At 37.5% G+C, this 15,503-nt stretch overlaps 2 protein-coding genes across 4 annotated transcripts in view; one reads left to right on the forward strand and one right to left on the reverse strand.

The window, feature by feature from the left end:
• The window catches only part of CMSS1 (cms1 ribosomal small subunit homolog), a 244,166-nt gene that overhangs the window by 198,616 nt on the left and 30,047 nt on the right, over positions 1-15,503 (reverse strand). The gene's annotated exons all lie outside the window — the stretch shown is intronic.
• Positions 1-15,503, forward strand: part of FILIP1L (filamin A interacting protein 1 like) — an 84,959-nt gene that overhangs the window by 43,355 nt on the left and 26,101 nt on the right. Inside the window, exon 1 of one of the 2 annotated variants that reach the window (XM_049824448.1) lies at positions 7,003-7,096. The exons of the other annotated variant lie outside the window; for it this stretch is intronic. The gene's annotated coding sequence lies outside the window, so the exon portion shown is untranslated. Of the gene's footprint in view, positions 1-7,002; positions 7,097-15,503 lie in introns of those variants that run through there. 2 annotated transcript variants of the gene reach the window in all.

Below are 15,503 nucleotides of genomic sequence, written 5' to 3' on the forward strand. Positions count from 1 at the left end.
ACTGGCCAGAGCAAATAGAAGCCAGAAATTATGCTCTGCCAGAATGCTTTCAATTAAGTCACCAAGGGGAAACAACATTAAAAAGAACAGAAACTTCATCCTTACAACTAAAAATAGGTAACTGAACAAAACAGATTAAAAACAAAGTACTCGACAACTAAAAAAAAACCCCACAAAATAAAGCAGATCATAGAACACTGGGGAAGGTTGCAGGGAAGACTGTTTAAAGAGCATAGGATTTTAGGGACCAAAAAGGAATTTTTGTCTTTCCTTTAGGTGCTAGAAGAGATTTTCCTTAAATCACTTCTTTGTGCTTGAGTACAATTCTCAAGCAGGAAGCAATTTGTAGGTTATTCAAGCATTTAGTTCATCTCCTGAAAGACTTTCTTAGTGATAGTCCGTCCTGTTGACATAATATCCAGAGACATGAGATCAATAAAAGTGTTCTCAGATAATGACACAACTTTAGTATTGCTGGGTTTAAGGTAACAGTTCTTAATGCTGACATGTCTCATGCAGGCTGCCATAAAAAAAAGCCAAATTAATACCCTTTTGTATTTATTCCCCTTCCTCACTCAAGGGTTTTGTGAAATTTTTGTTGCAGACTCAGGAGCTATGGAGTGTCTGAGTCTGCTAAATACATTTTCCCAAGCCCAAGAGACTCCTTGAACAGTACCTGCTGTGAGCAAGACTAACACAAAGAACTACATGTGACTACACACTAGGAGATCAAGAAATTCTGTAAATACTTTTCCAGACTAGAGAACTGAACCAGGCAACTAAGTCACATTTCTGAACTATGAATCTATCAGATAGCTCAGCAATTCTGAATCCCAAAGGGATCAAAGTCTTACAAGTTACATTACATCCCTAGGAATCCACAATCTAAAATGGCCTGTATAGGATACATTTGCCTCTGCATTATTTCAATACAGATTCCTTAAACAGGTATTGAAATTACCAATAACTTGGAAGTACTCTGCTTTAAACAGGGACTACTGAAATTACAGAGAATAAGGAAAGCCTTTTAAAATGTACTTTTTAGCAGGGATCCTAAATCGGGGCGAGGGAGGGAACGGAATTTTTCAAGGTAGAAAAAACATCTCTTATTAAATAGGTTTCATAACTTAAGTGCCAGCATCTAGAGACCCAAAGAAGGGCGGGTGAGGCCAAGAACACGTTTGTGTTTTACTCAGCTATTGCAGGCAGCCCAACAAAAAGTCTTTTCTCTCCTTGCAAAGTTTGCCTTCTTTACCATCCACAGTCATTCTTTTACAACTTTACTATCTTTCAGATAAGCTCTCTTTAAAACAGCTATATTTTCACTGGGTTAATCCGTAGGAGGCAAGAGAAGCCTACTCAAGAGAATTATAACAACGACACAATACATTTTGATCCTGGATTCTCTCTCCTTAACCACTAAAAAAAGAAAAAAGTACGCCAACTTTGTACTCCTCTATGTATAACATTAATGGCTCCAACAAGCCTTCTTACAGGTCCTAAGCTGCATTCAAGTCCATGTTCACCTAAGTGTGTGTCTCACAAGCTTGTGCTCTCAAAGTAGACCATGGCCTCAAGTGACTCCTGTAAAACTTGCAACCTGTAAGAAATGCACTGAATGCCAAATCCCTTCTACCCGTGTGCTGGGCTTTGCACTCCAAGGCATTCATGGAACAGCATCACCCAGCAACAAGTGAAGAAACAATAGACATGAAGGGAAAAGTGAAGGGAAAAGCAGAAGGGAAGAGATGGTCAGTGACACGGAGGAACCACAGGAAATTGCAGTAACTTGATCAACTTCTTCACCTCACCTGCATCAAAGCTTTGACAGGAGCATCCTCCATTGACACCATGTTCAATTCATCTCTATGCAAAAATTTGAGTTGACTTCACTCAAACCTGTGTGTTTATTACTCAAACAAGAATTAAACTGCTCAGAAAGAGGTTTGATCACTTTGGACAAAATGACTGAATTCACAACTTAGGTTAACACATACAAAAGATCTGAGATAGGGATTCATGTCGAGTCAGACTTGAGGCTCAAAATGTTTCAGTCACACCATTTGCCTTAAGTTCTACAAGAAGAATCTTGCTTTGACTGAATTTCAAAGGAGATGGATGAAGAAAAGTAGGCAAGTAATTACATAGTGTCGCATATTTTTTCTGAGGTCTAATGACTAAAGACAGACATTTAAAATATGTTCTACTTCTAAGCACGTTCAACAGATGTGGAACTTAGTACCTTCCAAGGTACCTCACCGCAACGGTCTTCACATGATTACAACTCACTTGCTATTGCATTAATACTGAAACAGCTGTCATGCTTCTAGAAATAGTCCAACTACACAGGCATACTTGGAGGTGGGGCAGGGGAGAGGGGGAGATAATAAAAATCTCAGTGCAGAACACCACAAACAAAACAAACGTCCAAGCCCAAATTACTACTTAAAATACACTATTGTGCAGAGTTTTCAGACTAAAGAACATTATCTCTTCCCATTATGGAGAACAGATTACTTGGCTATATACGGTTTATACAGACTAGGCGAAGGCATACAAATGAAATTCTATTCATCTTTGTCATGGTAAGCTCTGCCATGCAAAAAACGTCTTTTTTTTCGTAAAAAATTATCTTGGTCCCATACACAAGAGGAGACCATCTCACAAGCAGTTATGGAGCACTTGCCAGTTCTCCTTAGGAGAGAAGTCATTAGTAGTTAAGAGATGTAGTCATCAGCTTCTCAAGGCGGTGCCCAACAAAAAGGGATCTAATTATGCCTAATATTTGGCTAGGAATTTTATTTGTATCTGCCAAAGAAGGGAGAATAATGGAATCTGCAAACAATAGGAGAGTTTGGGAAAATATTTCTTCCTGCTGCCAAAAAAATTAAACACACACAGTAATGAAGATATGAATCTCTTTCCGTCCATGGTCCATACTAAAAGACACATGAATCTAAAGAATGTTATCTTTAGAACTTGCTTCTCCCCCTTGACTTCCACATGCAATTTATCAGTTGTCAGTGCATTTCAGACTGTCACTTAGCTATAATAGCCTCCATAGTTCTCTTCATAATATTCAGAAATTAATCTATGCATTAGGATATAAAGCACTAAAATACTCTTTACTGATGAGTCAATCACAATGCTAGAAGTAATAAAGACAAATTGGATACAAAATTTTGGAAGGATGCTATCAATCCAAGAAATAATTGAAGAGTAAGCCTTCTTCCACTGAGTTAATGTCAAAGCTCCCACAGACTTGAGAGACAAGGCTGAGCATACATTGGAGAAAAACCCTTGAAGTCACATGAGTTATTAAAACATTAAACATCAGATCCCATTTATGCAATTCATTAAAATTCAACTTGTTAATCTTGCATGTGTTTCAGTTCTCCAGTATCACTTGCAAAGCTTAAGCAGACCACCTCCAAAAAAGCAACCGGTTTTAAGTAATGTAAAATGCTAATAGAAGCTTTGACAATATTTGTACTTCTGTAGATGTCTATTTTTGGAATATGAAAGTAACCTAAAGATCTGGACCCCACAGAGAATTCCAAAAGCCCGAGCTTCAACAATATCTACATAAAGTGAATGTGACCAAGAGCCTGATTCAGCCAAGCATTTAAATATATCATTAAAATCAGGCTTATGCTAAAGTCCTTTCCTTTATCAACAAAAATACACAGGACTATGCTTTAAGTGCTTTGTTGAACTGAGGCCCAAGTTCCAATTTCCTTTATTTATCTTAGATACAAAATGGCTAAAGGAAGGGGTCAAATGCTGCAATAGATAGGTTATGGGTTTAAGGACACTGGAACTCCTGCTATGAATTGCTACGGGAAGAAAAAGGAAAGAAAAGTGGTTTAAAGACAGAAGTAACGGGAGGAATTCAGATAGTTTAAGTTAAAGTCTAAACAACAGTCTCAAAGTCTTTTAGCTTATTTGTCCTATTCCTACCCCCCCCCCCAATCGTCCATCTTTCCAACTTCTATTTTTTTCAAGTAAAATCCTGAGAGAATATGGGCACAAATAACAACACAAAATGATAAGAAGAGAGACTAGATGAAAGCCACTGGAAGCAGGCTGCAGGGAGCAGCCCCACATTGTCAGGGGATGCACCAAATGATCTAATAAGGTTTTCATTTGGTCTCCAATTTCTACAAATCCACAGTTTCTTTTGCTGTCACAATACTTGCAAATGCACCAATTCTGAACAACTGTGTCTAGTAACTAAGGAAACAGAATTCATTTTCAGGGAGCAATGGAGAATGAAACAGGCATATCTGCCTGTCCAAAGGCTTTTTTCCCCCTTCGGTGAAGTTCACTAGCGCCAGGATTCCACCTACAGATACTGGAAGACACTGTAAAAAAGCAGTAAAGGAAGGCTTCTCAGCAACTCTAGTTATTGTCTCAGATATAAATAAGCTTTTCATGTTATAGTAAGCCAAAACTTGGAATTTTTAATGATATAGTTCCTTAACAGGGCTTGGAATAGTACTGTACTCTGTCCTTTTTTAAGTTGTGTCAATAGCAGAGACAGAAGTCAGGTCATTACACACTCAGCTGATGCTCTTTGATAAAGCTGTTTTGCAGAAGGTCACAGATGTGCACTCTTGTATCATAGAGGAAAATTAATTAAGAAACTAGAAGTTCATAGTTTGGCCATCCCCAGATATAAACACAGATTTATTAACAGGAGGATTTGCATTCCCTATTCCCTGCTCTAGCCTGCCCCCAGACTGCCAATAAACTTATCACCAGCACTATCTGAGCTGCATTCCTAGCAACTCCAGAAGAGAAATAGACTGTAAGGATGGATTTTTGATTACCAGCTTTTGAGAAGTCCTCTTCTTCAAAGCTGTTTACGGTCTACAACAAGTGTTTCATGTGGGAGGAAAAAAATGCAGGCAATTTTCATATAGAGATAGACTAGAAAGATAAGGTGTGTGCAGGTAAGGGGAAGATGCAAGGAAAAAAACCAGAAACAATTGCAAAGGGAAGGAAAAAAAAATTAACTGAGTAAAATATGGAAACAGTAGTTTTAACTCTAAGCATTTGTATGCTTGCACACACACACACACACACAAGTGAAAAAGAATGCATGCATATTTAACTCCTAGCTACCTTTCACAGATCTACTTACCTGACTCCCCCTGCAAATCTTAACTGGATACAGAATCCTCCACAGCCTGCTCTAAGACAGTATCTTACACCTGCTGTTGTCCTGTCTTTTTAAACAGAGTCCCAGCAGAAAAGCTGAGTTTGTAGCTGAAGTCAACTTCACCTTCCCCATACCGAGATCACCTGGATGAGCTTTTATGTAATTCAGATGATCCACACTGACACAATACTTTTAAAAAAAACTATACAAAATATTAGTTCCCAAAAACATTAGCAGTTCAATTTTAGTTAAAGAACAGGTTATTTTTTTTTGTTTGGATATGATTATTAAATCTCCCTAGAATAGGAAATAAAATATTATCCTGGTCTGTCCACTGGCATATTCAAGTAAGACATTTCATTATCTCTGAAACCATTTTGGAAGGGTCAGTATACAGGTATTGCACTATTAAATAGATTTGGAAGTTTTCTGATTTAAGTACCCAAATCTGAACTTCCTAAGTACCTTATAAGGGGGACACAGCAGGATCATCCCTACACACAGGTTGCACACTTCTGAGTAAGCCTTTAGCCAGTCACAGTGCAAAGGGCTGGCTGGAATTCTGCAACTGAAGAATGTTTTTCAGGTTACACTCAGGGTAAATATGTGCAAGGTAGCCAAGAGGTCTGTCTCTTCAATGAAATGCAAATATTTTAATCACCATTTGTCTTCTTACCCACAGACAACACCTCCAAATAAGTAAATTGCCTTATGTTAGCATGTTCAACTATGATAAAACACGCAAGAAGCAGGCAGTAGGACAGCTTAAGCTATACTGAAGTTTATGGGAAGACTAAAATCTGAATTCTGCAAATGAGTTGTGGATGCACCTACTTTAACAGAGCTGCACAAAATAGGGTAGAATTCCTTCCACTGGTCTAATTTACCCATCAATACAAAAGGACGTTATTTCATTAACTCCTGTTAACCCTTAGAGGAATTTCAAAGTGTTTTGTGCCTATTTCAAGTATTTCTTGTGTTCTCAATGTTTATTCAGGGTGCACACTGAAGGACAGGGAATACAGGAGATACATTTAAGCTCTTCAATCTAAACCCTACTTTTTGGCTTCCTGCCTCTTTACTAAACATTAAAACAAACGACTCATTTCTTTAAGACGTTCTTACTAAAAATAGTTGGTTGGACTGCTTAATTGTGTTAGCTGAAACACAAACATATGAAAAGGAAAGGGTTTTGTAGCAAAAACATTGACGAGAAAAAAAAAAATCAGATTTCATCTGGCCTTCCCATCATCACTTAGAGAATTGTTTTGTAGTTACATCATCAGGAAATAAAATACTATCCTCTGAGGACCCCGACTCTTTACAGAAGGGAAAAAAAAAAAAGCAAGGCTCGAAGTTCACATCACCCTCTGAGGAGTTCAGCTAAATTCACGTTTTTTGTCATATTAAAAAAAAGAAAGTAAGAAAAAAAGAAAAAACTCCCTTAGATCAACTAATTAAAGAAGATGACCTGGAATTTAATTTTTCCCTTCTCAAATTCTAGGCTGTGAGACTAAGTGGAAAACATTATAACTAATCAGCTAACAACTTCTAATGACTTTATTATCAATAATAGAAAGGAACTGCCCTAACCCAAACCTTCCGCACATTCTTCTTGGCCATGAACTAGTAGACAAATGCAATATTTCACACAGTCCTGAGCGTCAGCTGGAGCCAGAACACATTAATAAGCTTTCTAAGTTCTGGCTATCACTAAAGTACACCAGTCAGACACGACGAGTCTGCACAACACAGAGCGCCTTATATGGCAAGGCAATGACGTAATGCTCCATAGGCTTGGGGCATGCAAAGAGCCTATCTCTCATTGTTTAGTGGGACTGCTGGAATGCTCACATCTCTGATGCTACAGCTGAACGCCTCACACCATGGAGCAATAGCTGACCCAGGATTTCTATAGTCCGGGAGCGCAAGGTAAGGGAGAGGGTGGGAAGCAAGCTTCTTCTGGCACTCACTGGCGCTTCTTGCTTTTTCCTATTGACATACTTTTTTAAAAAAGTCACTTCCAAAAAAAGGGGTGAGGACTGAGAAACAATGAAATACCCCAAAACAGCACCAGGAGATCTAGAAGATGTCTGGTTACTCGGAAGTAGGATGACTATTTCAACCGTTAAAAACTGTATTTTAAACAATTCCTACAGAGCCAACAGATGAGGAATTAATTTAATGTTAAAGGGGAAGGTAGTTATGAATTACACACACTTTCCAAATGGTCGGATAAAATCATGCCTGCATTTAAAGCTGTGGAAAGAGTCCAACAGTATTGTAATATATTAGGTAGAGCTACTGCCTCTCTTTATGCTGCATTTATATGCATATGCTATATATTAGTAGACATGTATGTCCATATGTCTCTAAGCATTTACTATACTTTTGAATGACTTTTACTGTAGTTTATAGAAGGACATATAAATTGCCACAAACATTACTTTGCAATAAGATTATGCTATGTCTGAAAGAAACAATTGTAAGTAGTTTAATTACTAACAAACTTTTCAACTCCTACACACTGCTTCCCTCTTCTGTGTCTTGTGTGCAAGTGTCAAATCACAAGTGGACAGAGATGTCAGACTTTGATGAAAAAACTTTAAATCCTGGTCATCAAACAAATGATAAGGCTTTCAAAATCAGATAACTCAGTGGTCTCTTTGAGGCTTATTCTGCAAGATGCTGAAAAGTATTGCAGTTATTAACTCTAAAAAAAAAAAAAAAAAGAGAGAGAATCAAAAACAGTTCTGACGAGACACTAAGCACCTTGAAAGATTAGACCTTAGTGTGTTTATAATTCACATCTGCATTGTATACAAAATTACACTGTCCTCTCTGTTGATTAAGGGCCAAACCCTGTCAAATCCTTGTTTATAGGAACAACTGCAATTAAGTCAATTGTACTGTCCTACTTGCAAATTCAGACTACTAAGCATTACTCTCCAGAGTCTTACATGTAATTTAAAATGTTAGAAAAGTTAGACTCCTTAAGACCTTTAAACTCAAACTCTTCTTAAAAGTAAAATGTGTTTTTGTTGTATGTTTTCATTTACCTTAGTACAAAATTAAATCAGCATTACATGTTAGGACAGCAGAAAGGGGTTTGGGGTTTTTTTCCCCTTCACTTATTTTTTTAAATCCCGCAAAATCCTTGTTCAAGTACGTATTTAAGAAAAATCAAAGCTGATATAATCGCATGCATTGCTGTACTATCAGGCATACATGGATTTAGAGACCGAGTCAAAATATGTGTAAACATTTTCTTTTTTCTTTTTTTTTTTTTTTTTGCTTTAAACAACAAGAAAATATTAAGCAGTTATTTTCCCCATGCTTCTAAAAATGTAAATACATAGAGACACATTTCATTTCAAAGATAATTAAGGTATTCGTGTATTATTAACCTTGGCATTTAGATAAAGGTCACATCCATGTTTCCAAGACAATCTTTCTTATAACAAGCAACGTTTACACCTCTGTTGATGCCTTAAGTCTGCCTAGCTATAGCATCAGGGAAAAGTATAAAAGTATAGTATATATAGAATGAAAAGAATCCTAGCAACCAGAACAAATGTAAGTCTATAGTAGAAAACCAATACCCCGGATCAGTATCCTAAGCCCTTTACAATGTTTTCTGCTTGCTAGTCTGTCATATCTGCAGACTTGCAACCTATGTCCTAGCATTTTCAGATCTCTTCACTGATAAATGATTACTTGGTTTCCTACATATCCTATATCCAGTGGATTTACTACTTAATAAATACATTGTCAACTTACAAAGTGGAAAAGTTAGCTACATTATGAAAAGATATGTTATGAACCAAAGTTAAGTATCAGACCTCAAAAAAAGTGTCTGAGTAGAAAGGATAACCTTAAGTCAGAGGACTACAATATGATGAAAAAAGTAGAAATGGCATTCATAGAAATGCTATACATGCAATAAATGCATATATTTCATAAAGGCAGTAACTAGAAAAAGAAAAAAGCCTACCATAGGTAAGACACTATTTCAGCTCCTCCAAATCCAACAGAGGAGAGTAACAGTTATCATTAATTTCTGCTTTAGCAATATCCAAAGAACCATTTGCACTGTGAATGCTGCTAGCCTAATACAAATCATAACATCTATGAAAAGCCAGAAGAATTCCATTTCCCATAGTCCGTCTGTCTTAGATCGAAAGGGAAAACATTCTTCACGTAATACTTACAGGATCAATTTTGGTCTCACTTATACTGGTAAAAGTCCAAAAAAATTAGACTGAGGTATGATGATTAAAATGTCTGTTGTTTCCCCCAACCTCCAGTATTACACTCCTTTGTTTTATCAGATTTCTTAATATGTATTGAGAACATCTAATTTTAAGCAATTAAAATGTTAGTTTGCATCACTTAACAGTAGAAGGAAACAGTAAAGGAAAAGAGTTATTGCACAATTCAGTCTTCAACAATGGCATTTCTTCACTTACATTTATTTATATTTTTTTTTACAACATCTAACATAAAGAGAAAGCATTTTAAGAACAAGTATATCCTCCAGAAATTAAAGTCAACTTCCTATCAAACTGCATTGATCCTTTGTTCCTTCCCTGTCACTTCCCTTCCCTCCACTGACAAATGTCACGTAACTGCTGACAGCAGAATTTTAGAGGTTTGATCCAGAAGACCAAGGGATGTAACTTAGACTTATTTTATTTTCCCCACCAGTACTAGCAAAATCAAGTTATTGCTTGATTTTTGCTGAGTAACGGCACTTTCATATTATTTACCTAATACTGTGATGAATTATCACATTTGTCATTGTCATGGGGTAAAAAAAACAGCCTGGTTTTTCTCCCAGCAAGTTTCCCCTCTGTAGCAGTTCTTAAAAGGCTGGCACTTCTCTTCAGGAAAAATTCTTTATCAGGTGTAGTTTGGCATGGACAAGTGAGAAGCCACTGTTCCTCTGGACCTCTCCTGCAAATAGCTTCTCTCAAATCCTGGGTGTGGTTATTACCTGAGTACACTTCATTTAAGAAGCAATTAAAATAGCTAAGTCAGAGAATCCTAAGGAGTTTACAGTGTAGGAAGACAGATCTTTAAAAACCATCCTACAAAATTTTAGTTCTGACTCATTAATAGTTCCCCTTAATACTTTAGCCTGTCATCAAGTTGATTTGAACTTAGAAACTATGCCTTACCAGTAAAAATAAATTATTTTTAATTGCTTAGGTTTGTTTTTCTCATATTGAATGGATTCTGCCATGGCATCCTTGAGGTTTATGTTGAGCTTTTTTGAAGTGGCTGAAAGGTTGATTAGTTCAGCCATTCAATAGAGTGTATTACTCAGCTCCAAGAAGGTAAGAGGCATTGCTGAAAAATTCTAAATATAGTGCCCAGTCTTGTGATTTAAGTGAAGTAATGGACATTTTGAGTCTTAACACCTCTCAGTACGTTATGCTGATTTTGAGGTTTGCTGCGTTTTCTGTCAGCGAGACAAAAATCGCTTTGCTGCACGTCCAGGGCACCATGTTGTTTCTGGAAGGACGATAACAGCACTCACACTGATGGACCAATGGAGCACACTCAGGTATTCAAAGCTCACTTTCCTCAAGTGTTCACAAATTCAAGGAAAATATATTTGAAGATTTTCTGTGGCAGTCTATAGCCGCCAGTTAAAAACAGTACAAAAACAACACCTCCCAAAGCACTGCCTCCTCACTAGAGCAACAGAACCGAGGTGACAGTGAAGAGGTGAATGTTCATGCAATAAATGAATGCTAGCTGTGCAAACACCCAGCAACATCATTGTATAAGCCTCCTTTAATAACAAAATGGAAAGCTTGGGGGTGCAAGTTCAAACCAACCTTGCTAGACAATATTTCAACACAACTCAAAGTCCTGTAACCTTGGTCATTCAAGTTGATAAATACACATACTTTTTGCCTGTTGCAGAAGTCACCCTTTCTGCTACATCATGCATGTCACAATGAAGTAACACAACTGCTCGACTTCAGTCACGAACTGGGCAGGGGACCTATGGGTGACCAACAGAGAGTGGCTGCTGAGGTAAATAAAGAGAACTTGAGCCATTTTGCTTCACACTCTATGCTCATAGAAGCTGAGCAGCCAGAGCCCACAACCACCTAACTGCTCATACTCAAGCTTCAACAAACCTCTACAGACATATTTCAGGTAGGGTACACAAAGCTCAAGTGAACATGACTGAAAATGTGGGTGGAAAAAATGTAATACTTCTGACAAGAAAAACATTAATCTTGCATACATTTCAGGGATGCGAAACAACGCATCAACCAAATTTCACTGTCCTTTATAGGCTTCCAAAGGCCTGGGAAGGAACACAATTGCACTCCAGAAATGATAGGTTAGAGCTCTTAAAGATCTGCCTTAAACCTAATATTCAAAGCAATTTCTTTCAAATTCATTGCAGATAATGGATTTAAAACTTTGTCCTTTTTTATTGGAGACTTATCTAGTGTTTGCATAGCAACTACTGTAATGAGAGCATAAGAGAAAAAGGAAAAAATTTAAAAACTGAAATGAAGCAGCATATTGCTACTACCATGAAAAAAACCACACAAGATTGGCTGTTTAAAAGTGGAAAGTAATACACTCATAAAACTCATATTTTCATTACATATTGGATTTCAGCACACGGACAAAACCATCTTAGAGAAAGTATAAGCTGACTGAATTCTGTCAACTTTTTATGGATTTAATCAATATTCTAGTAAAATATGCATAACTTTAAGCCAAATCATAAAGAAAATGAGGAAATTTTATCACTATTAAGTTTGGATTACCCGAAACTAATGTCACCCATCACATTCCCAAACATGATTCTATTCTACTTAGCTACACAGAGGTTTCTCAGAAGAAGCCTAATGTATGCCACAGTTGTTTTTGTTTCCAACTTCAGAATGCTCCCCCCGGTCAAGCACATTCTCAACCTCAGCAGAGCCATTCTGTTTCAGATCCCTACCCAGAGGAGAGGAAAATTAATTATATGAACCTAATTTCTTTTTTAAACTTTAGTCACTTGAACCTGGGGGTGCAACAGCTCCACATTTGGGGCAGCCAACCCCTGACCTAAATAGCTGAAATCCAATGCTGAACATACTAACTTGCACGTAGGAAGGTGGGAAAAAAATGGCAATTTGTTAATACTCGAAGCTGAAACATTTTCTTAACTTGCAAGATAGTACCATATACTCCTTGATGTAAAGAGAAAAGGCTTTTCACTAGCAGCCCCCTGTCACTCCCAAATTAAATACTGAATTGGCTTCAATGAAAAGGCCACCATGAACCTTGGCAGGCTTAAAACTTCTCCTAAAATACATGTTTCTAAAAACATATCTAATATATAAATGGGTGCATTTGCTTGCATGTGTGTTAGCAGAGCAGCGGGATAAAAAGCCTCCGAAGCGAAGTCTGCAAGTACAGCTGACTGACTATGAAGGTGGTGCAGGGACGACACCACCAAGCAGTGGAGAATGCTCAGGCTTGTGCTGGGAGGTGCACAGTTGATTCCCTTTGGGAAAGAAGCAGACAACAGCCGACAAAAATCTTCAAGCTTACATATTTTGCTAACCCCTATAAAGGAGAAACAGTATACAAAGAAGCAGCCACTTTGGAAAGTGTCTGCTTGCCCTTGCTTTGTTCCCATCCTCCACTTAAAGCTCTAGATGATTACTGCCATCTTTGTAAATAGCAAATTCTTCTATTTCAGTCAGGATTAACTGGGTGGGGGAGAATCAGAATTTGACAAGGTAACATTTTATAACCTGTAAATAACCCTCTCATATCTAGGCTAATGCAGTTAACCAAACAACTAGCAAGTTCTGTCTAGAGATAATTGTGTCTCTTTATTTTCAGCATTTGAAACCACATTATAAATTAATGATAAAAGCTAAAATGTATTACATCAGAAACATGCTGTACATGAAAGCATGCTACAGCTCCTTCATTTTCAGAGTGACATCTGAAAATAGGAAAATATAACCTAAACATCACAGACCATAAGCTAATAGGCAAAAAAAGAGATCAAATAGGGCATGTAGCCAAATGCCCTTCAGTCACATAATGATACTAAGTTATAAATCAATTTGGGGTACAATAATGAGGCAGAGAATGTTAGACTGAATGAACAGGGAACACCTGGGAGTCTAAACGTCTTCATAAGAAGGGGCAAGGGAAGCATACATACACATGACTCTCCCCTTTCCTAAAAAAGCATTTTTTGTATGATGGTTTTTGAAAGGCAGAGAAAGAAAACTGGAAAACAACTGAAGATGGAAAAAGTATCTCTCTTGGCTTTGGGAAGACTGTTCAGAGCAATTTTAAAAGAGTTCAAGAAACCATTGGTCATAGAACAGATAGAACTAGTTAAATCCAGTTTTTCATCATAACAATTTAGGGTTTTTTCCTAAGAAATAGAGAAACATTGATTTTCCAAAGCAAGCAACAGTTACTCCAGCTGCTGAACACACATGCTGGTAACTTTAAAAAAAAAAAAAAAAAAAAAAGCTGATTCTAGATACAAACTGAGTGGACATATGACTACAGGACCCAATTTTCTTTCATGCTTAAGCAGGGTATGTGATCTTTAATGCGGTGAACTACCAAGGCTGCAGAAGAATGAAAAATCTTACTTCAACACATCATAATCAACAGATCTGACAGGAAAAGATATTCTTTAAACAATTCATCACAGCTGAAGAGGCTACTTAAATCAGTATTTATTATTTAAATTGTTATTTAAATATGTGAATTAAATCTATGAAGTAAACCTTGGTTAGAACTACAACCATTAAAAAAACCTATCACCTTTAGCTCTCTACTGTAGCTTCCTATCCTGCAGTCTAAAACAATGTGTTAATCCTCTTTGAAGAGGATCACTTTGGAGAAACCATGTAAACTTAAATCCTGAACAAGAGCACCTATGCTAAGGATTAACACACTTTAAAGAAACATGCATTGACTTTGCACCTTTAGATGATTCACCAAGTGCTCCCAGGCCAATGTGGCCCCAGGTCCTACTGAGACAAGGGAAAATGCAACTTTCAAACATCCCACACTTCAAGTCCCAACACATTCAGATACAGGAGACGCAGCAAGACATTTAGCAGGATTAGGACAACAGCAAAAAAGTGAATTACCTCCAGGTAGCAAAGTCCCCAGAACTACAGAGCTTCTATACCTAGAACTGTACCCAGAAGCAATTTGTAATCCATCAGAAATAGTTTTAATACAATTTCTGAGGGTCACATACTGCAAAACAGGAAGCTAGCAGCATTCTTCATCACTTGTAGCTTCAAAGCCATCCTTAGCTAGTTAACCATGCTGCAATGCATTGCTACAGCCTCTCTTTCACCTGCATCCTCAAAGTGCTGGCCAAGTCTGTCTTAGAGAAAATGGACACCCTCACATTATCAGGTCTACGGAGAAAAAAAAAAGATGCATAATTAGCTGCAAAGTGAAATCTCTGTTTGACATTAGCGTTATTACTGCTTTTATTACTGCCAGTCTTGGCTACTAGAAAAAGTTGCAACTGTATCAGCAAACCTGATTAAATAAAGTCTTTTGCCTATTTGGAAATCCTCAACTACACTGCTTCATGCAACTTTGCATGAAGGAAAAATTAAGTATCTCAAGCTAAATTTGCAGTAACAATTAAGGTTCTTGTTTTCTGCCAAAAAAAGGAATGGGGTGCCACCCAAGCCCAGTCTTCCAATGCTCAGAGTTTATTATACACATACACAGAGCTACTTCAGGAAGTAAGCACACCAGAAAAAGGGATTGCTTTTGTCTTAGGATATATGTATGTAATAAAGATTTCATGGGTACAAACAGGACCCTCAAGAAGTCATGGAATTTTATCCTCCTGCACAGGAGTGACACCACCTACATCATTCCTGACGAATGTTTGTCTAATTGTTTTTAACTAGCCCAATTTCTCCAAATGATGGCAAACAGCCCCATTCAGTACTAACATACCTTTATTTAACTTACAGTGTTTAATCTATGTGGCTCTAATCACAATTTCATCACATAAATTCTTGTCATGGGCACTGAGCGTGTGGAGAACATACTAAAGTTTGCAGCCAACTTCCACCTGTCTAAAAGTGAGTGGCTACTGTATGACTGAGCAGTTTATCCAGGACTGGCAGCAACGAGGAGGATGCCTTCAGTTCAACAGAGGAAGTGCACGTGGCAGTATGGAAAGTTCTAAATTTTACCACTGCTGCTGACTGATAATATACAAACAAAGCCATGATTAGCTTAAGAGATAGGCACAGTGCCTATTCTGCCTGTGGATGAAAATGTGCCCCCAGACATT

This window comes from Accipiter gentilis, chromosome 21 (assembly GCF_929443795.1).
Source record: "Accipiter gentilis chromosome 21, bAccGen1.1, whole genome shotgun sequence".
In the NCBI taxonomy this organism is placed as follows: Eukaryota; Metazoa; Chordata; class Aves; order Accipitriformes; family Accipitridae; genus Astur; species Astur gentilis.